At 45.5% G+C, this 22472-nt stretch overlaps 1 protein-coding gene across 8 annotated transcripts in view; it reads right to left on the bottom strand.

Annotated features, from left to right (window-relative positions):
* Positions 1 to 17470, bottom strand: part of Ica1l (islet cell autoantigen 1 like) — a 68143-nt gene extending 50673 nt beyond the window's left edge. For 6 of the 8 annotated variants that reach the window (XM_045146653.1, XM_045146656.1, XM_045146657.1 and 3 more), the window contains exon 1: positions 17363 to 17470. The gene's annotated coding sequence lies outside the window, so the exon portion shown is untranslated. Of the gene's footprint in view, positions 1 to 16914; positions 16967 to 17154; positions 17201 to 17362 lie in introns of those variants that run through there. The other 2 variants (XM_045146654.1, XM_045146655.1) reach the window with 2 other exon arrangements.
* Between the last annotated feature and the right edge of the window lie 5002 nt (positions 17471 to 22472).

Below are 22472 nucleotides of genomic sequence, written 5' to 3'. Positions count from 1 at the left end.
AATTGCCTGGGTTTGATTCCCCAGTACCCACATAAAGCCAGATACACAAAGTAACACATGCATCTGAGTTCATGTGCAGTGGCAAGAAGCCCTGGTATGGCCAGTTTTGGTCTCTCTGCTTGCAAATAAATAAATAAAAATTAAGATAAAAAATAGAACTGAAATCTTAGATTTAAAGCAAATATGTTATAAAAGAGATGAACACTGTAAACCATCATCATAAAATTGATGTCTAAGTGATTTTTCTTTACATTTAACATAGCCATATGTGAGTAAATGCAAATGTGAAAAGCAATTCTTAAGAAGTTATTTAAAAACAAACACTTGGTTAAAAAAAAAAAAGCTGGGTGTGGTGGCACTCTGGAGGCAGAGGTAGGAGGATCACCAGGAGTTCGAGGCCACCCTGAGACTACATAGTGAATTCCAGGACAGGCTGAGCAAGAGTCAGACCTTACCTTGAAAAACAAAAACAAAAACAAAAACAAACAAACAACAAAAAAAAAACGAACACTTGGACTGGAGGGATGGCTTAGCAGTTAGGGCGTTTGCGTGCAAAGCCAATGGACCCAGGTTCAATACCCCAGGACCCACATAAGCCAGATGCACAAGGGAGCACACATGTCTATAGTTCGTTTGCAGTGGCTAGAGGCCCTGGCACACCCGTTCTCTCTCTCTCCCTCTGTCAAATAAATAAATAAATGAAAATAAGTATTTAAAAATCAAATGAACACTTAGTTTTGATTCTAAAGTGCAAATTACTCAAATAAACTGTGGGAATGGCACAAGGAGGTGACTCATTCATCAGCAGACAGTGTTGTATTTCCCTGTTGGAAAACAAAGAGGCGCCTTTCTAGTCTTTGAAGCACTTACTAATTAATTAAAATAGGTTGTCTAATTTCTAAATTACTAGAGAAACAAAGAGAACAAGAAAGCCAACAAAAGTTAGAGAAGGAAAAATCAAGAGTAAGGCACCATAACAAATAATATGCATCAAGGCGGGGCAGGGGAAATGGCTCTGTGGATAAAACGCTTGTCGTGTAAGCATGAGTATCTGAGTTCAGATTCCCTGAACCCATGTAACTTGGACACTGCGGTGAGTCATCTGTAATCCTAGCACAGCTACAGTGAGAAGGGAGGCACCAGAAGCTAGCAGAACAGCTAGCCTTCTGAACCCAGTGGTGAACAATGGAACCAGGCGGAAGGTGAGGACCAACACTCACGGTTTATTCAAGCTCCATGAGTATACCCACACTTACACACATGAGCATGTATATGCATACACACATACACACCCATCAAAAAAAAAAAAACATAGGGGCTGCAGAGATGGCATAGTGGTTAAGGCACTTGTCTGCAAAGCCTGATGGTCCTGAGATTGATTCCCTAGTACCCATGTAAAGCCATATGTAAACAATGGCACATGCATCTGGAGTTTGTTTGCAGCAGCTGGAGGCCCTGGTGTGCCCATTCTGTCTGTCTCTCTTCTCTCTATTTCTCTCTGCATGCATATAAATAAACTTTTTAATCTGTGGGAAAAAAAAAAAAAAAAACAGCCAGGCATGGTGGCGTACGCCTTTAATCCCAGCACTTAGGAGGCAGAGGTAGGAGGATCGCCATGAGTTTGAGGCCACCTTGAGACTACATAATGAGTTCCATGTCAGCCTGGACTAGAGTGAAACCTTACATCGCCCCCCCTCCCAAAAAAAACCATATAAATCAATACCACAAAAACCTTCCTCTTAGATAGCAGTCTATAAGATATAATCGTCAGGACTGGAGAGATGGCTTAGTGGTTTAGGTACTTGCAGGCAAAAGCCAAAGAATGCATATTCAATCCCCCAGTACCCAGATAAAGCCAGATGCACAAGGTGCTGCATGCATCCTGACTTCATTTGCAATGACTGGAGACCCTGGCGTGCCCATTCTCTATCTGCCTCTTTCTTTCTTTCTTTCTTTCTTTCTTTCTTTCTTTCTTTCTTTCTTTCTTTCTTTCTTTCTTTCTTTCCTTTCTTTCCTTCTTTCTTTCGTTCTTTCTTTCCTTCTCTCTCTCTCTCTCTCTCTCTCTCTCTCTCTCTCTCTCAAATAAATAAATAAAAGAGTTCCCTTAAAAAAAAAGAGGGCTGGAGAGATGGCTTAGCGGTTAAGCGCTTGCCTGTGAAGCCTAAGGACCCCGGTTCGAGGCTCGATTCCCCAGGTCCCACGTTAGCCAGATGCACAAGGGGGCGCACGCGTCTGGAGTTCGTTTGCAGAGGCTGGAAGCCCTGGCGCGCCCATTCTCTCTCTCTCCCTCTATCTGTCTTTCTCTCTGTGTCTGTCGCTCTCAAATAAATAAATAAATAAAATTAAAAAAAAATAAAAGATGTGATCATCAATAAAGGGAGAGGGGTGATGGTCCAGACAGAAAAACTCCATAGAAGATGGAACAAGTTTAATCCTAAAACCATGGCTGGTAACTCCTAGGCCCAGAATTGTGTTACCCCCTGTAAGTTGTTGGTCAGTGATCCCCACAGGATCCCCAAAGCAATGCAGGCCATTGCTAAAGCATTTGGTTACCTGTCTGAGCTAAAAAGGAAGTGCCTATTACCGAAAACACCACAAACTGTGGTAACAGGACATCAAAGCACCATGCTAGAAATGAGAGGGGAGCCAGCTCCCTCCTGGCTTGACTTTATGGCACTAGAAAGTGCTGTGGGAGTTGCTGGGAGACAATGGTTACCAAGTGTGAATAAGCAGGGGATCCTGAAAGCTACAAAACCAGCTAACCAGGCCAGAAAATACACTTGTGCAACAGTGGCACACAGCCCGTGTGGGTCACCATCTTCTCTATGACTAGTCATGAGACCAGCTAAGTGGGACAGAAATCATGACTGGTACTGGGAACCAAGCAGGGATCCCATGGAAAGCTCAGAGACTCCAGAGAAAAGCCCCCACAGCTCTCTGGATAACAACAGTGAGTGTACATACTAAAAGTCTCTCAAATAACTATGCATATCCCCTTTAATCCAAGCTGCTCTCACTCTTGGAGAGTCTGTTTTATTTTACAGATGGCAGAGAACATTGAGGCGATCCACGATCCAACAATGCAACAAGATAGCCAACTGCCCACCATGAGACATCTCATGTTGACCACATCAGCTGGGGCACAGGAGATACTGCAGCAACACAAAAACTGCTCTCACTGCTAGCTTGACAACCAGTGCCAAAAAGCCGGTGACAGACAACATAGCTAATCAAAACTCATCAGGCCAGGCATGGTGGCACACTCCTTTAATCCCAGCACTTGGGAACGAAGGATCACTGCAAGTTCGAGGTCACCCTGAGACTACACAGTGAATTCCAGGTCAGGCTGGACTAGAGCAAGACCCTACCTTGGAAAAAAACAAAAACAAAAAAAAAGAACAAAAAAAAAAACACCTCATCAAAGCAGAAAACCAGAGGCTGCAGAAATCTCAACACTAAATCATCCTGCTAACAGGCCTGCTGTGGCTCAGTGAAGCTTGTGGAAAAGGAGGCAGAAAGATTGTGAGAGCCGCAGAGTGGGTAGGATTCTCCTGAAGGTTAGTCCCCCCACAGAGAATGACTGAGGCCTTCATGACTCCACTGTGAATATCAACAACCCCAGTGAGGAGGACTCTCAAGGAAATGGGAGTGGGGTGAGATGAGTTTAACCATTTTTAAACAAAAAATATTAATTTTTAAAAATTAAAAAAATATATGTAAACTGGGGGTGGTGGTGGTGGTACATGCCTTTAATCCCAGCACTAGGGAGGCAGAGGTAGGAGGATTGCCATGAGTTCAAGGCCACCCTGAGACTACACAGTGAAATTCAGGTCAGCCTGAGCCAGAGGTGAGACCTTACCTCAAAAAACAAAAACAAAAACCAAAAAGAAACAAACATATAGACATATCATGTAGAACTATGTTAGAAAATACCAGAGGTCCTACTGGAAACTAGAATTTAGCCAAAGTAGTAGGAGTAATTTAATTCTAGTTGACTTTTTTCTTATTGTGTGTGTGTGTGTATGTGTGTGTGTGTGTGTGTGTGTGTGTGTGTGTGTGTGTGAAAAGATGTCATGTAGCCCAGGCTGGCCTCAAACTACTATGTAGCCAAGGCTTTGTATTAATCCTCCTGCTTCTACCTACTGGAATTAGAGGCACACATCACACCATGCTCAACTGCTATTCAACATTTTTGTTGTTGTTGTTGTTTGAGGTAGGGTCTCACTCTAACTTAGGCTGCCCTGGAATTCACTATGTAGTCTCAGGGTGGCCTCGAACTCACAGCGATCCTCCTACCTCTGCCTCCCAAGTGCTGGGATTAAAGGCATGCGCCACCACGCCTGGCCAGTCGACTTGAAAAATTCACTTGGTGCATGTGTGCATATATATGTCTGGGTGTGTGACTTGGGGCATACATGTACCGTGGCACACTTGGAGGTCAGAGGACAACTTCCAAGTTGGCCCTCACCTTCCAACTCGATTGAGGCAGGTGCTGGGATTAAAGGCGTGCGCCACCACGCCTGGCTGATTTAACTTCATTTGTGGGTGTCTAGGACAAGCCCCTCTTCCTGCCTCCATTCTTGCTGTAAGCACACTGGGATTACAGAAGCCCAACACAGCTCCCGGCTGTTTCTGTGTGGTCTGGGGATCTGAAATCAGGTACTCAGTTGCATGTGTCATTCACCAAGCCATCTTCTCAGCCCTCTTTGATTTAAAAATTATTTGTGTGGCCAGGCGTGGTAGTGTATGCCTTTGATCCCAGCACTATGAGAGGCAGAGGTAGGAGGAGCGCCGTGAGTTCAAGGCCACCCTGAGACTACATAGTGAATTCCAGGTCAGCCTGGGCCACAGTGAGACCCTACCTCAAAAAACAACAACAACAAAAATTGTGTGTATGTGCGCACGCACGTGCATGCATGAGCACGTGTGCACACACGTGTGTCATTAGATGGGTGTGTGTGCCATAGTGCAGATGCACCGATGACAGGACAACTTCGAGGTGTCTGTGCTCCGCCTTCTTTGAGACAGGGTCTCTTGCGGCTGCAAATGAACAAACGAACTACGAACAAAAGTCAACTAGCTGGCCTATGAGCTTCAGATTCTCCTCTCTCTGCTGCCCACTGCCACAGCACAGTGGGATCCCCGGTGCGTGCACCGCTTTCCACCTGGTTTTATGCAGGGCTGGGGCGTTGAGCCTGGGATGGCGGGCTTTGCAATGGAGTGCCTTCCATCTCCCCCGGCCCTCTGTTTGACTTTTCATAGTCACATACAGGTCTGCTGTGGTCAGCTTCACGTTGCTGGAATGAACATCCAAACCAGGCAGTTTATAGGAGGAAGGGGTTTATGTCAAGCTTACAGAAGTTCCATCAGTGGCAGAGGACAGAGAGAGAAACTGCAGTATGCAAAACACCAGAACCAGCACACACCAAAGCAACAAGTAGCTGGGGCCCAGGCAGAGCCCAGACTCCTCTGCCTAACTTTAGGCTAGAATTCGGATCCACCTCCAACACACCTTGCTTAGGGCTGGACCCCAGGATTTGGCCCCAGTGACACATCCTCCAGCCAGGTGGTGGGGGACAAACTAGTAAAACACTAGAGGATGTGGGAGGCATATATTCAAACTACCACAATGTCCATCTTCTTTTTGTTTTCATAATCTCACTTGCTGTAGCCCAGGATGACCTGGAGTTCACCAGATAGTCACAGGCTGGCCTTGGACGCACGATGATTCTCCGATCTCTGCCTCCCCAGGGCTGGGATTAAAGGCATGTGCCACCACACCCAGTCGACATCCATTTTTTTTAAGTCTTAAAAAAATATTTATCTATTTATTGGGGAGGGGAGAGGTAGATAAGAGAGAGAATGGGTACACCAGAGCCTCTATAACCACTGCAAATGAACTTGAGGTGCATGCGCTACCTTGTGCATCTGGCTTATGTGGGTCCTGGGGAATCAAACCTGGATCCTTTGGCTTCACAGGCAATCCTCCTACCTCAGCCTCCCTCCCAAGTGCTAGGATTAAAGGCATGCACCACCACGCCTGCTCCTCCACCTATTTTTTTTGTTGTTGTTGTTGTTCATTTTTTATTTGAGAGAGAGAGAGAAAGAGGCAGAGAAGGGAGGGAAAGGGAGGACCCAGGCCTCCAGCCACTGCAAATGAACTTTGTACATCTGGTTTTATTTGGGTCCTGGGGTATCAAAGCTGGGTCCATAGACTTTTTAGACAAGCACTTTAACTACTGAGCCATCCCCAGCCCTGATGGATTATTTTAAATTTTGCATTTATCTTGTGAATTTTTTAAAAAATATTTTTACTTATTTACTTTTTTAAAAAATTTTTTAAAATTTATTTATTTGAGAGTGACAGACACAGAGAGAAAGACAGATAGAGGGAGAGAGAGAATGGGCGCGCCAGGGCTTCCAGCCTCTGCAAACGAACTCCAGACGCGTGCGCCCCCTTGTGCATCTGGCTAACGTGGGACCTGGGGAACCGAGCCTTGAACCGGGGTCCTTAGGCTTCACAGGCAAGCGCTTAACCGCTAAGCCATCTATCTCTCCAGCCCTTATTTACTTATTTGACAGAGAAAGAAGGGGAAAGAGAATGGGCGCCAGGGCTTCCAGCCACTGTAGACGAACTCCAGACACGTGAGCCCCCTTGTGCATCTGCTAACGTGGGTCCTGGGGAACCGAACCTGGATCCTTTGGCTTTGCAGGCAAACACCTTAACCGCTAAGCCATCCCTCCAGTCTTATCTTGTGGATTTTTTAAACTTTACTTTTTTATTAACTTTTATTTGTATTTTTGAGAAAGGTTCTCACTCTCACCCAGGCTAACCTAGAACTCATTTCTGCATCCCAGTCTGGCTTTGAAATCACACCTACCTTGGTCTCCTAAGTGCTAGAATTAAAGGTGTGCTCCACCATGCCTGGTTCTACAAGTCCATGTTTAAAAATAGAAAGTTATTTAAGCCAGGCATGGTGTTGCATGACCTTTTTTTTTTTTTTTTTTTGAGGTACCGTCTCATTCTAGTCCAGGCTGACCTAGAATTCACGATGTAGTCTCAGAGTGGACTAGAACTCACGGCGATTCTCCTACTTCAGCCTCCTGAGTGTGTCAGCATGCCCGGCTTTGGTGCATGCCTTTAATCCTAGCACTCAGAGACCACTGTGAGTTCAATGGCAAGCATGAGACTACATAGTGAATTACAGGTCAGCCTGGGCTAGAGCAAGACCCTATCTCAACCCCCCTTAAAAAAAAAAAAAAAAAAAAAAAAAAAGCACTTGGAAGATTGAGGCAGGAGGATTTTGACTTCAAGGCCAGACTGAATGAATTCAAGACCAGACTGAATGAGTTCCAGGTCTGCCTGTGCTAGATTGAGACCTTGCCTTGAAAAACACAATATATATATAACAGACCATAACCAAATTTTGAAAAATAATATTTAACAAGGTATGATAACATATGAAGAACAGTTAATATTCTTAGGACTAGAGAGACAGCTTAGTGGTTAAAGGCACTTGCTTGTAAAGCCTGATGCCTTGCTTCAATTCCCCAGTACCCACATAAAGCCAGATGCAAAAAGTGGCGTATGTATTTGGAGAGTTTATTTGTGGTACCATATTCTTTTGCACTCTATGTGTCTCTTTATGTTTCTCTTGGCCTCAAATAAATAAAAATACTTAAAAAGAAAAGTTATCCGGGTGTGGTGGCACATGCCTTTAATCCCAATACTTGGGAGGCAGAGATAGGAGGACTGCCAGGAGTTCGAGGCCACCCTGAGACTCCATAGTGAATTCCAGGTCAGCCTGAGCTAGAGTGAGACCCTACATTGACAAAAAACCAAAACAAACAAAAAAAAAAATCTTTTTTCATGGACTGGGAGACAGCTCAGCAGTTAAGTGTGCTTACTGTACAAGCATGAGGACCTGAGATCAACCAAGCTCAAGTTCCCAGCACCCACAGACACAGCTGGGTATGGCTATGCATGTCTACAACCCCAGTCCTACGAGGGGCAGGGGGGGAAATTGCTGGAACTAGCAAAAATGGTCAACTGTGGGATCAGTGAGGCACTTGCCTCAAAGGAAATAAGCAGGTGGGCCATGCAGGGGGACACCAGTGTTCTCCTGTCTCCACATGGGTGTATGGGGTGTGCACAATGCATGCACAAGTGCACACCCTGCCCCCCCCCATACCACACCACACATCCTACACGAACACACATGCAAAATTTTTTTTTTTCTTTCTGATTATAGACAAGGCATGGCTGTGGTGAAAACAGGCATAGGAAGGTGGTACTTATCTCCCACACCAGCTCAAGGTAAAATGATCATTAAACTACCTGCCTTTCCTTGCCTCTGGAGCCAGTGATTAACACGTACTGAAGAGTCTGAAGAGGGCCCTATGGGAACCGCAGCCCCAAGCAGCCAAGTACACACACAGCTGAGATGAGAATGAGCAGCATCCAGTCAGCCATCCCGGACCCCAGGGCAGCTAGCTATGGTGACAGGGAGGGGTCATGGCAAGTCCACACCACTCTTTAGCAAACAAAAGGAAGAGTGGCACTTCTCCCACTTTAAATCAAATGCTAGAAATGTTTCATTTAAAAAGGTTGGCCTGACAGCTATAACAGGCTGAAAGCTATAACAGGCTGAAAGCTAGGCCTCCTATGTAATCAGCTAGCCTTTTTGTGAAGGAAAAGTTCTTGAAGTAATCACAGGTGTCACTCCAGCCAACACAAGAGCAAGCAAGCAATCTAGCTGACTGCTGTGCAGAAAGAGGCTTAGTGGCCTGGCTGTGTCACAGCAGCCCCAGCAGCCCTTAGGCAAATCCTATTCCAGAACAAGGCCCTATCGTCTCTTCAGCCCTAGCACGGCATGAGGAGGAGGGGAGGAAGCTAAAGGAGAAAAATTTGAAGTCAGCAGAGGATGGCTCATGAGGTTGTTTCTGTTGCTTGTTTGTTTGATATGGTGTTTTCTGTTCGCTTATTTTTGAGGCAGGGTCTTGTGTTGCAGCCCAGGCTGGCTTTGAACTCAGATTCTCCTGTTGTGCTGGAACTGCAGGCACCTAACTATACATCCAGCTGTGGTTCGTTGGGTCTAGAGAAAGCTGCCGTCCCCAACCAAAAGGCCAAGGTGGAGCAGTCAGCGCTGCGGGAGAAGCAGCAGCAAGCACTCCAGAAGATGTGGCGAGGATCTCTGAAGAATGCAGACCCTTTTCCACAGATTTTCAAGGTGGGGGGGAGGGAGCCAACTTCTGTTGGAAGAAGATGCCATCTATGACTTTTCTGTTGTAGGTAGGGTTTGCTTGAGGTAGGGTCTCACTCTAGCCCCGGCTGACCTGGAATTCACTCTGTAGTCTCAGGGTGGCCTTGAACTCATGGTGCTCCTCTACCTCTGCCTCCCAAGTGCTGGGACTAAAGGCGTGCGCCACCATGCCTGGCTTCCAAATAACTAAAAATATTTTTGAAAATATTTTGGAGGGGCTGGAGAGATGGCTTAGCAGTTAAGTGCTTGCCTATGAAGCCTAAGGACCCTGGTTTGAGGCTCGATTCCCCAGGACCCACGTTAGACAGATGCACAAGGGGGCACACGCGTCTGGAGTTCGTTTGCAGTGGCTGGAGGCCCTGGCGTGCCCATTCTCTCTGTCTCTGTCTCTCTCTCTCTTTCTCTGCCTCCTTCTCTCAAATAAATAAATTTTTTTAAAGTTCTTAAAAAAATACTTTTGAGGGTTAGGGAGATGGCTCAGTGGTTAAAGGTGCGAAGCCTGCTGGCCTGAGTTTAATTCTTCAGCACCCACATAAACCCAGATGCAAGGTTGTGCATGCATCTGTGATCTCAGTTCACCTACAACACCAGGAGGCAGAGCCAGGAGAATCTGAAGCTAGCGTAGCTATTCTGGTGTTCCTTTGCAGTCTGGCAGTTTCGACTTTTAAGTCTTGTTACTAAAGAAATATACTTCAGAAGCTGGAGAGAAGATGGCTCAGCAGTTAAAAGTACTTGTAGCCGGGCATGGTGGCGCATGCCTTTAATCCCAGCACTTGGGAGGCAGAGGTAGGAGGATCGCCATGAGTTCAAGGCCACCCTGAGACTCCATAGTGAATTCCAGGTCAGCCCGGGCTAGAGTGAGTCCCTACCTTGAAAAACTAAACAAAACAAATAATAATAATAAATAATAATAATAATAATAAATAATAAATAAAAGTACTTGTTTGCAAAGCCTGATAGCTTGTGTTTGATTCCTCAGTATCCATGTAAAGCCAGATGCACAAGATGGCACACGCATCTGGAGTGGAAGGAGGCCCTGGCATGCTCATTTTCTTTCTCTCTCTTTCTCAAATAAATATACTTGAAAACACCTAATTAAAGCTGGGCGTGGTGGCACACGCCTTTAATCCCAACACTGAGGAGGCAGAGGTAGGAGGATCCCCATGAGTTCAAGGCCATCCTGAGACTGTGAATTCCAGGTTAGCCTGAGCTAGAGTGACACCTTACCTCGAAAAAACAAAACCACCAAACTGTCCTATAAGCACTTCTCTTAATGTTCATACCCATATATTAATGCTACTCATCTCAAAGAGAAGGTTCTCTTTTCAGATGGCGGTGACCACAGAAAAGGTGGCAGAAAGAAGGTAAGAGCTAAAGGAAGGGTAAAACTCCTTACAATGCAATAAATAAATAAATACAGTGGCCTGGATAGAGCCAGGCATGGTGGCACATGCCTTAATCCCAGCACTTGGGGGGCAGAGGGTTACTGTGAGTTCGAGGCTACCCTGAGACTACATAGTGAATTCCAGGTCAGCGTGGGCTAGAGTGAAACCCTACCTAAAAAAAAAAAAAAAAAAAAAAGGCCTGGCTATCCATGACCTCCTAGTGCCTGATACTACTTACAAAGACTTTCATAATAGGAGGAAAAGATGATGACATCAAAATAAAAGAGAGACTAATTGAGAGGGGGGAAGGGATATGACCGAGGGTGGATTTAAGTGGAAAGTAGGGGAGGGGAGGGAATTATCACGGTTTATTGCCTATGATTATGGAAGTTGTCAATAAAAAAATGTTTAAAAAAAGAAATGTACTTTCTAAATCCATAGCATCCATAACCAGTGATAGACCTGAGAAAATTAACTTGAAAGAAGTAGTCACCATTCTGGGCGCTATTGAGAACAATCGGGATCCATGGGAGAGCAAAGAAGCTTTGACAAGTATAGAAGAAGCTGTCCTGAGCCCTCACGGATGATTTTGGAGGGATTCAAGACCGCAATGGAGGCTGAGGACATAACTGAATTGCTAGGATGTTATGACAAAACAGTGGGTGAGAGGTGGCTTTTTCTGCATAAAACAAAGGTGGCTTCTTGAGCTGGAACATACTGGTAAAGATGCGGTGGACATTGTTGAAAAGCTAACAAACAGTTCAGAATGTTACGCAAACTTTGTGGGTAATGCAGAAGCTGAGAGCACTGACTCCAATTTTGATGGAAGTGCCATGTGGGGATAATGCTACCAAGCAGTAGCACTGCATGCCACAGAGAATCTTTTTGGGAAGGAGAAGTCAAGTGATGTGGCAAGCAAGCTTCACTGAGGTTTAAAAAACTGCCACAGACTTGGTGTTGTATTTCTGGGTTTCTGCTTATAAATGACTATTCTAACTTGTGTGAAAGAAATTTTTCCATGCTGCATGATTAAAATTTTTAAAATCATGCCGAAGCTGGCAGTGGTGGCATACACCTTTTGTCCCTGCGCTCAGGAGGCTGAGGTAGAACTGCCATAAGTTTGAAGCCAGATTGACAAAGACGCCACAGCCACCCAGGGCTTCAACAACCACCACATGATTAGTGGGCAGTCAGAAGCAAGACACATCAATAGCAAAATAATTACACCTCGCTGAAGGCTCAGATGGTATTTCTTAACCCATAATTTATTTTTAAATTAAAATCCGCACATTTTTAGACATAAACTACTGGACACTTAAATGTAACTTTTAGATGGGTGTGGTGGCACATATCTGTAACCCCAGCCCTTGGGATGTGAAGACAGAAGGATCAAAAGTTCAAGGCCAGCTGGGCATGGTGGCACACACCTTTAAGAGGATTGCCATGAGTTCGAGGCCACCCTAAGACTACATAATTAATTCCAGGTCAGCCTGGGCCAGAGTGAGACCCTTCCTCAAAAAAAAAAAAAAAAAAAAAAAAAAAAAAGTTCAAGGCCAGCATGTACTACATGAGAATCTGTCAAATAAAAGAACAAAACACATGGGGGTGGAAAGGCCCAAAGTGAGGCCAGGGAAAGAGACTGAGTAAAGGAGAGGTGGAGGGAGAGCTAATCAAAATCTAAGAGGATATAAATAAATCATATGGAATCTTGCTTTTTTGGACAATGTAACACTCAGGAGCCATAGATTGTTGCTAGAAAATTTTCAGTGCCAGGGATGGGATACCTTCCAGTGAGTTGTTGGCCAGGGAGGTCCCTGATGCCCCAAAACATAGGCCATTGTCAAGGCCCTTGATTTCCCACCAGGAATAGATGGTAAGACCCTATTGCTGAAGACTCCACATCCTTAGGCTGCAAGGCCACTGAGAAATGCTGCTGGAACTGAGCTGATAATCTCCTCCATTAGACCATGTAGCTTACAGAAAGCTGGAAGAAGCCATTCTGCATGCAGTTCAATGGGAGAAAGAGAAATCACCAGTGAAGATACTCAACAGTGGACACTGTAAGCCTTATAATTGGCCAGCCAGGCCAAATGAGCCACCAGGTGCAATAGTGGCACGTCTGTCATGGTGCAAACCAACTGCCCTCTAATTGGACTGGAGGCCCATTCCATAGGAGGGAATACATCTCTGATATTGAAAACTTAAAACAGGGGTAGTCATAAGCCCTAGAGGTGTAACATCTGCTGCTGCCTGGCTAAATGTATACACTATGTTTATCAAACTGCTCGGTAAGCACTTCTCTTTAATGTTCATACCCTTATATTAATGCTACTCTCACTTTTGGTAGAGAATCTTCTCTTTTCAGATGGCAGTGACCTTGGGATGACTCAGAAGACATCATGGTGCTGGAAAGAAGTGACAGGAGTTCTCAGTACTTCAATATCTCTATCACACCTTCCAAGGCTCAGGGTCCATTGCGGAAGAGGTGGCGGAAAGAATGTAAGAGCCAAAGGAAGGGTAGGACTCCTTACAATGTGCTCCCCCCAGACACGAAATGGCCTGGATATCCCTGACCTTGCAGTGCCTGACACTACCTACACAAGACCATCATAACAGGAGGAAAAGATCATGATATCAAAATAAAAGACAGACTGATTGAGATGGGGAGGGGATATAATGGAGAATGGAGTTTCAAAGGGGAAAGTGGGGGGAGGGAGGGATATTGTTTACAACCATGGAAGTTGTTAACAAAAAAATTTTGAAAATATAAAGGGGAAAAAAAAGTCAGATGTCCAGGTCTATAATCCTAGTGCTGGAAAGGTAGAGACAGGAGTTTCCCCTGGGACTTACTAGCCCATCATTCCATTCTAATAGATGAGCTCCAAGCCAATGGGAAACTGTTTCACAGGAAGCAGATGACATTCTTGAAGATAACACCTAAGGTTGTCTTCTGGCCTCTACATGCATATGTGCACTTGCACACACATACTTGTATTAAAAAATGAGAGCAGGGCTGGAGAGATGGCTCAGCAGTTAAGCACTTACTTGCCTGTGAAGCCTAAGGACCGGGGTTCGAGGCTCAATTCCCCAGGACCCACGTTATCCAGATGCACAAGGGGGTGCACACGTCTGGAGTTCGTTTGCAGTGGCTGAAGGCCCTGGCACACCCATTCACTCTCTCTCTCTCTCCCTCTTTCTCTCTCTGCCTGTTGCCCTCAAATAAATAAATAAAAATAAGAAAGCAAAAAATCTTTTTAAAAAGTGATAGTAAAAACAAAACAAAACAAAACTGATAGTTGAGGCTAGATGACCTAAGCCAAAAAAAGCTAAAAAGACAAAAAAATAAAAGTTTAAAAGGTGTTCAGCTATGCAAAATCCCAAATGTTAGCACATTAAAATTTTTTTTAAAAAGAACAAAACACAACAGTATGCTAACTTTTATTTGCAATGGGAAACCGAAATAATTGCATGCCCCACTTCATTTGGTGGCCTGGAAATGAATCCACAGTGTATCCAAGACATGCCTGACAAAACTTGGTTTTGGAACATAATCTCAAAAGATAAACATAGAAACAATAATCCAGGATGCTGAAATGCCAAAAACCCCCAAAGTATAATTCTGGAAACAATAATATTAAAAATGTGTTTAGGTTGGGGCCCCTGGCTTCAACCTCCCACACCTTAAAGAACATGAGATTTTGGGGTTTTTTTTGTATTGTTTTGTTTTGTTTTTTAAGGTAGGGTATCACTCTAGCCCAGGCTGACCTGGAATTCTCTATGTAGTCTCAGGGTGGCCTTTAATTCATGGTAATCCTCCTACCTCTGCCTCCCCAGTGCTGGGATTAAAGGCATATGCCACCACGCCTGGCAAGAACATGATATTTTAATAATTTATTTTTATTTTATTTATTTGAAAGAGAGAGACAGAAAGAGGTGTGTGGGGGCGGGAGGGAAAGCATGCCAGGGTCTTCAGCTGCTGCAAAGGAACTCCAAACACATATGCCACCTTGTGCATCTGACTTACATGGGTCCTGGAGAATCAAACCTGGGTCTTTTGGCTTTGCAGGCAAGCGCTGTAAGCACTAAGCCATCTCTCCAGCCCAAAATCTTAAAATATCTAAAAGAAATGAATCCAGCCAGGCATGGTGGTGCACACCTTTAATCCCAGAACGCAGGAGGCAGAGGTATGAAGATTGCCATGAGCTCAAAGCCATGGCAATGTGGGCTGTTGTAAACATGTTATTACTTTACTTGTTAAATCTAGTTCAAATAAATTAATTAAATTTTTAAATTTCAGTCTCATGTGCAAATGGGCCATTGATAGCAAAATAATTGTATATAGAAGGCTACTTTTGACAGTGACTACTGGATCTAAGCAAATGTCAGAAAGCTTCACTTCAGGAAACAGGGAAAACCCAAATGATGAATGAAAAAGACCAAATGGCAAGAGAAAGAAGGACGTTATTTAACAAAAGCCATTTCACATGAGGAAGTTTTCCAGTTTTGGACATATTATTAAGCCCTTTAACCATTCTCTCAAGCGGTTATTAAAATATATAAAAATAATAAACTTGTAAAGGGAACACAGTGAGTACTCAGGAAGGTGACAAAGTTTTGTTTAAAGTATGTATCACACAAAAGAGTTTGTTAGTATAGAACAAAATAGTTTACTGGGGCTGAAGAGATGGCTTAGCAGTTAAGTGCTTGCCTGTGAAGCCTAAGGACCCAGGTTCGAGGCTCGATGCCCCAGGACCCACGTTAGCCAGATGCACAAGGGGGCACATGCATCTGGAGTTCGTTTGCAGTGGCTGGAAGCCCTGGTTCGTCCATTCTCTCTCTCTCTCTCTCTCTCTTTCTCTATCTGTCGCTCTCAAATAAATAATAAACACAAAAACAAATTTAAAAAAATAGTTTACTGCCTGCTATATCTATGTGTGTGTGTGTGTACGAATGCATGTATGTATATATACTTAGCCTTACTTCAGTTGCTGGTATAAATTCTGTTTTATTACTTTGTGATAAACATTTATAATAAAAGTATGTCTTCTTACTTTCCCCACCAATCTCATGTTTACAGTTTTTGCCCTTCAAACTGGTTGATCTCAACAACACCCTTCCAACTCAAAAACAATCATTTTCCTAGCAATTATAATTGCTAGTAATTAGAACAATGCTCTCCACACAGCTGCTACAACGGCTATCTTGTACAATCAATCATCTTGTATTACCAATAGGAATACAAAGAGTTCAAAGAAGACTGGGCGTATTAGGCACTGATAACAAATATACGGCGATTTTAACTCCATGGTCATAGCCCAGCATGTTGGCCGCACGCCTTTAATCCCAACACTCAGAGGAGGCTGAGTTCGAGGCCAGCCTGGGACTACAGAATGAGTTCCTGGTCAGCCTGAGTTAGTGTGAGGCACTGCCTGGGTGGGGGGAGGGGGTAAAGGAGGAAGGAACTAATAAAATTTGATCATTAAAATCATCTACTTTTAGGAGATGCTTATTTGGCCAATAAACGTGTAACTAATTCCTAGTAAGGAATGGAGGCGCCTCTGGTTACTGCATAAATACTGATGCGACGATGAAAGTGATATCGCATTATAGCACATCGCCTAGGCCAGAATCAAATAAAACCGATACATTTAAATCCCCAGAACCAAAATCAGAGAGAAACGTCACCTTCCCACCAAGCTATTTCAGTTTGCAACAGGTTTTGTGCTCCGCATCAAGATCGCATATGACATGAAAAAACAAGCCCGCCTCCTCCGCTGGCAAGCCCCGTACAGCATGGCCCGGGGGTGGCCAGGCAGGGTTGTTTTTCCCTTCTCCCCGGGTCTCAGAGCAGCATCGGGTATCTGACCGCCGACGTCGCGGCCCCAGCGAGGTCAGCGGTCGGAAGCCTGAGAGATGCTATCGGGACCGCGCGGGGCCGCTGGGCCGCTAGCGGGAGGAGGAGGAGGAGGAGGAGGAGCAGCGCGCACTCGCTCGCTCGCGAGGGGATGCTCTCGGCGGCGCGCCCCGAGCCGCGCGTCGGCTCTCGTTTGGTTGTCTCTCGGCGGGTCGCCGTTCCCCTAACGGAGCCATCGTAACGTAAGGAAACGAGCTAAGCACGAAGGAGCCAGGAGGCCCCGCGGGGAGAGCTGCCCAGGGCGTGTGTGGGCATCGGCCTCTGCCCGCAGCGACCTCCAGCTTCCAGGGCATCATCTCCCGGGCCGCGGCGCCCGTCCTCCTCCCACCCGCTGGAGGACAGAGACACAGACCCAGTCCCGCCAGGGGACGCTCCGGGAGGGCCGGTCTGCGGGGAGCCAGCTCGCCCCCCGGGGTTGGGGGTGCAGGAGGAGGCCCGCGCCCCCGACCCTCCCGGCGTCGCCATGGGAACCCAGGACCTCCCCCCCAACGACCGTCATCCCGGATCGGACGGTCCCTCCCCGCCCTCCCACCCCCGCGATCCCCACACGCATCCCGGGCAGCCGGCGCGGACCGGAGGCCCCGACGCTCACCGCGCCGCCGGAGCCGCGCCGGTCCTCGGCCGCCTCGGGTCGCGGTGCCTGGCGCGCGCTCCAGCCGCCGCCCGCGCGCCCGCGCCCTCCGCCGCCGCCCCCGGGTCGCTTCCGCGGCCCGCGCCCTCCGCACCCCGGCGTGGGGGTGCCGGGCTGCGTAGCGGGAGATTCAAACGCGGCCTGGCGCGAGCCGCCCCGCGGGCCTCACCGTGGTCCGCTCGCCTTCGCCAGCCGTTTCCCCGGTCCGCGCCCGGGTCGTGCTCGCTTGGGGAAGCGGAGGGACCGGCAGGAGCGCGCCGCCTCCTTCCCCGAGCTCCTTCCCCGCCTTCTCGGAGCAGCCACCGGCACCTGCCTGGGACTCCCCCGAGCTTCCGAGCGGCTGTGCGAGGCAGTGCTTGCAGCTCGGAAACGGCTTTAGGCAACGAAGCTGAACGACTGCTGCGCCTCCTGGGCAGGAATCAGCTTTCACTCCTGACGTTCGTGTCGGTGGAATGAATAATCTTCCTTTAGCGTGTGGACCAGGAGAGAGAAAGGGAGAGTGGCAAGTTTCTTGTGCTAGTCTCTTAACAAATGAAACAACACAAGCATTCAGCTTTAGTGATTCACAAAACCTTTCTTTAGAAAATGAAAGGAGTTGACACCATTGAGATACTTTTTTAAAATATTTTTTTATATTTTTGACTTATTTGCTTCTGTGCTTTTCCAGGGGGTGGGGCGGGGAGGAATGGGAAGAGAGTGAAAATTTTTTTGATTTATTTGCAAGCAAAGAGAGAAGAGAGACAGAAAAAGAGAATGGGCGCACCAAGGCCTCCAGCCACTGCAAACGGACTCCAGATGGATGCGCCTCTCTGTGCATTTGGGTGTACGTGGGTCCCTGGGGAATTGAACTTGGGTCGTTAGGCTCTGCAGGCAAGCCCCATAACTGCTGAGCCATCTCTTCAGCCCTTGAAATACTTTTATATGAATTAAATTCAAACACCCTTTGTGATCAGCATACTACTTTAATACTACTTTAGTGGGTTTTTTTTTCCATCATAGACTTATAAAAAGCTAACTAGAAAAGAAAAAAACTACATGACTGAGAACATGAGACTCAAACCTGAAACCCTAGTTTCTTTCAAAGAATTCATATCTTGGGTGGGAAGATAGCTCAGCTGGTAAAGCGCTTGCTATGCTAATGTCAGTATCTGACATCTGATATCTGACATCTGATATCTGAGTATCTGATCCCCAGAACCAAAGTAAAGCTGGACACAGCAGTCTGCATCTATAATCCCAGCACTCCTGTGGTGAGATAAAGGTAGAGACATAGGAGAATCCTTGGCAGCTCGTGGGCCAGCTAGCATCCTCAGTAATGAAAAAGAAGCCATCTCAGATAAAGTGTTAGGTGAAGTATGACTCTCGACCGAGTCCCCTAACTTTCTTGTTGCAGGAGTGCCGTCTCCTCCACAACATAGCTTTACTTTTATTTTTGAACTGTGAGGCAAACCTTGGTTAACCTTTCAATAAAACCTCAACTGATACTAGAAAAGATTAAAAAATGATTCTAACCTTTGTATGGTTTCGCTTAGGTTAGGGAATCTATTCAGCCTGGTGTCATGGAAACAGCCATTTCTTCCAGGTGTCCCACTTTATACCATGGTGGGTCTTACCAGCAAAGTCAGAAACATTTTTTTTTTAAATTTTAATGTTTCATTCATCATGGATATCTTTCATTAATTTTGATTTTTTAAAATTTTTTTTATTTATTTATTTGAGAGCGACAGACACAGAAAGAAAGACAGAGGAAGAGAGAGAGAATGGGCTAACGTTCTGGCTAACATGGGACCTGGGGAACCGAGCCTCGAACCGGGGTCTTTAGGCTTCACAGGCAAGCCATCTCTCCAGCCCCAGAAACATTTTTATAAGCCAGTGGCAGAGAAGACAGGGAGAGCTATTTCCCAGTGCTCGTGTGAGTCACTACTGTGATGCGAGGTAAACATGCTTTCCCTACTCCATTAGATACAGCATGTACGTGACTATTTAAAAATGTGAAATAGGGCTGGAGAGATGGCTTAGCAGTTAAGGCGCTTGCCTGCGAAGGACCCAGGTTCATGATCCATCTAAGCAATGCACAAGGGGGCACATGCGTCTGGAGTTCGTTTGCAGTGGCTGGAGGCCCTGGCGCACTCATTCTCTCTCTTTGTCTACCTCTTTCCGTCTCTCACTCTCTCAAATAAATAAATAAAATTAATTTTTTAAAATGTGAAATATTGAGTCTAGAGAGATGGCTTAGCGGTAAGGCACTTGCTTGCCTGAGAAGCCTAAGGTTTGCTTTCTTAGTACCACAGTAAGTCAGATGCACAAGGTGGCACATGCATGCATCTGGAGTTTGCAGTGCTTGGAGTCCCTGGTGTGCCCATTCTCCCTCCCTTCCTCTCTCTCTCTTCAATAAATAAATAAAATATAAAATTGTGAAATATTTGAACATACTTTAAAGTATTTTCCTCTTTAGCAAGAATTGAACTTCATCTAGTATTAATGTCTGTACATCTGCTTTGACATGGGCACTGGTGAATTGAACCAGGGCTATCAGGCCTTGCAAACAAGCACCCTTAACCACTGAGCCATCTTTTTTCTGTAAAATATTTTATTTTAGATCTCGTGGACTAAATGGTGGCTATGCTCAGCTTTGTAGTTAGCTCTGTAGCATGAAAGCAGCCATAGACAGCTGGGCATGGTGGCGCATGCCCAGCACCTGGGAGGCTGAGGTAGGAGGATCACCATTCCCCATGAATTCGAGGCCAGCCTGGGCTAGCTACAGAGTGAATTCCAAGTCATGCTGGGCTAAAGTGAGACAGTATCTCAAAACAACAAAAAACACATTATTTGCAAAACTGGGTAGTAGGCTCAATATGACCTTTCAACCATAGTTCTCATATTCTTTCTGTACAGCGAAGCTGTTGGCCTTTTTTTTTTTTTTTTTTTTTTTTGAGGTAGGGTCTCACTCTAGCCCAGGCTGACCAGGAATTCACTATGTTGTTTCAGGGTGGCCTGGAACTCATGGCGATCCTCCTACCGACAGCTGGGATTAAAGGTGTGCGCCACCACGCCCTACTTTTATAGGCTAATTTCTTTACCAGCTACCGTCTAAATTCTTTTGTGGCTCCTAATAATTTTCATTTTGTCCTCTTGAGTTCCCCAGAATTAGTCTTCTCACTTTCAAGTGATAATTTTGCCTCTTTTTTTTTTTTTTTTTTTTTTTACATCTTGTAATGTTTTCTGACTGCTTTGGCTAGTAGTTGCAGAACAACCTCAACTGCTGCTAGTATCAATGAACAAACTTTTCAACTTTCTAAAGCTAGAAATGCATTTTAAGTTACTGTTCCTTAAAGTTCAATCAGACTATCCAAAACAGGATTGTAAACCTGCCTTCTGACCATGACTATGGTCCAAATGAAATTTATGCCTGCCAACACAAGATGAAAAAGGACTCTAGGGCTGGAGAGATGGCTCAGGGTTTAAAGGCACTTGTTTGTAAAGCCTGATGCCCCAGGTTCAATTCCCCAGTACCCTTGTAAAGCCAGATGCACAACGTGGCATATGCATCTGGAGTTTATCTGCAATAAGAGACCCTTGTGTGCCCATACACTTCCCCACTCTCTAAAATACACACACACACATACACACACACACACATTTTTGTTTTGTTTTTGTTTTTGAGTTGGGGTCTTGCTCTAGCCCAGGCTGACCTGGAATTTACTATGTAATCTCAGACTATCTTTGAACTCATGGTAATCCTCCCACCTCAGCCTCCCAAGTGCTGGGATTAAAAGTGTATGCCACCATGCCTGGCTCAAATAAGTTTGTTTGTTTGTTTGTTTGTTTAAAATTAAGGGGCTGGAGAGATGGCTTAGCGGTTAAGCGCTTGTCTGTGAAGCCTAAGGACCCCTGTTCGAGGCTCGGTTCCCCAGGTCCCACGTAAGCCAAATGCACAAGGGGGCGCATGCGTCTGGAGTTCGTTTGCAGAGGCTGGAGGCCCTGGCGCGCCCATTCTCTCTCTCTCCCTCTATGTGTCTTTCTCTCTGTGTCTGTCACTCTCAAATAAATAAATTAAACAAATTAAAATTAAGGACTCCATGTGTTAATTTTTTGCTTAACTTTATTATTTTATTTTATTTTGGGGATTTGTTGCAGTCAGGTTTGCATTGCTGGTAGAAATCACCCAACCTAGTGCAGCTTCTGGGAAAAACAGGTTTATTTTGGTTTACAGCCTCGAGGGGCAAGCTCCAAGATGGCAGGGGAAAACGATGGCATGAGCAGAGGGTGAACATCACCCCCTGGCCAACATAGGGTGGACCATAGCAACAGGAGAGTGTGCTAAACACTGGCATGTGAAAACTGGCTACAACACCCATAAGCCCGCCCCCAACAATACACTGCCTTCTGGGGGTGTTAGTTCCCAGATCTCCATCAGCTGGGACCCTAGCATTCAGAACATCTAAGTTTATGGGGGACACCTGAATCAAACCACCACAATATTAAAATATACTTTAAGAACTTATGTCACTAAAGGATTATAGTTCTTGGTCTGTATGAAAAGGAAGACTGTATCTTACAAGTGTAGGGAGCTTGGTTCCCTAAGGAAGGTGGAGCCAAACCACTATGCTAGCTATGAACTGGCTTGAACTTCTATATACAAGAAAACTAAACTAACTGGTTCAGCATAGTTAATTTGGTTCTCAGCTGCAGCCAAGTACATACGTGTTTCCTGTACTTAAATGCCAGAAATATCATTTGGATACATTGTTATAAACCAGTGAAAGAACTGATTTTTCACCTTTCACTAAAAGGTTATGTAAGGGCTCTGCATGAAGAACACAAGAAGACTGATAAATGGAAGTCATGCTGTGCACGGTGGCTCACACCTGTACCCCCAGCATTTAGGAGGCTGAGGCAGAAGGACTGCAATAAGTTTGAGGCCAGCCTGGGCTATAGAATGAGGCTCTATCTTAAATAAAAAACAAACTCATTAAAAAAAAAAAACCTAGGCTGGCAAGATGGCTTAGCGGTTAAGGCGCTTGCCTGCAAAACCTAAGGACCGAGGTTTGATTCCCCAGTACCCACATAAGCCAGATGCAAATGGTGGCGCATGCATCTGGAGCTCGTTGTCAGAGAGAGGCTCTGGCATTCCCGTTCATTCTCATTCTCTCTCTGCCTCTTTCTCTCATAAGTAAATAAATAAAATTTAAAAAAATTAAACACAATTACTGATTAGGGGTATAGCTTAGCAATATACTGTGTGCCTAGTATGCATAAGTCCTTGGGTTTAATCCTCA

This window comes from Jaculus jaculus, chromosome 4 (assembly GCF_020740685.1).
Source record: "Jaculus jaculus isolate mJacJac1 chromosome 4, mJacJac1.mat.Y.cur, whole genome shotgun sequence".
NCBI classification, from domain to species: Eukaryota; Metazoa; Chordata; class Mammalia; order Rodentia; family Dipodidae; genus Jaculus; species Jaculus jaculus.
Note: the sequence above shows the minus strand (reverse complement) of the source record. Positions and strands in the feature narration are given on the sequence as shown.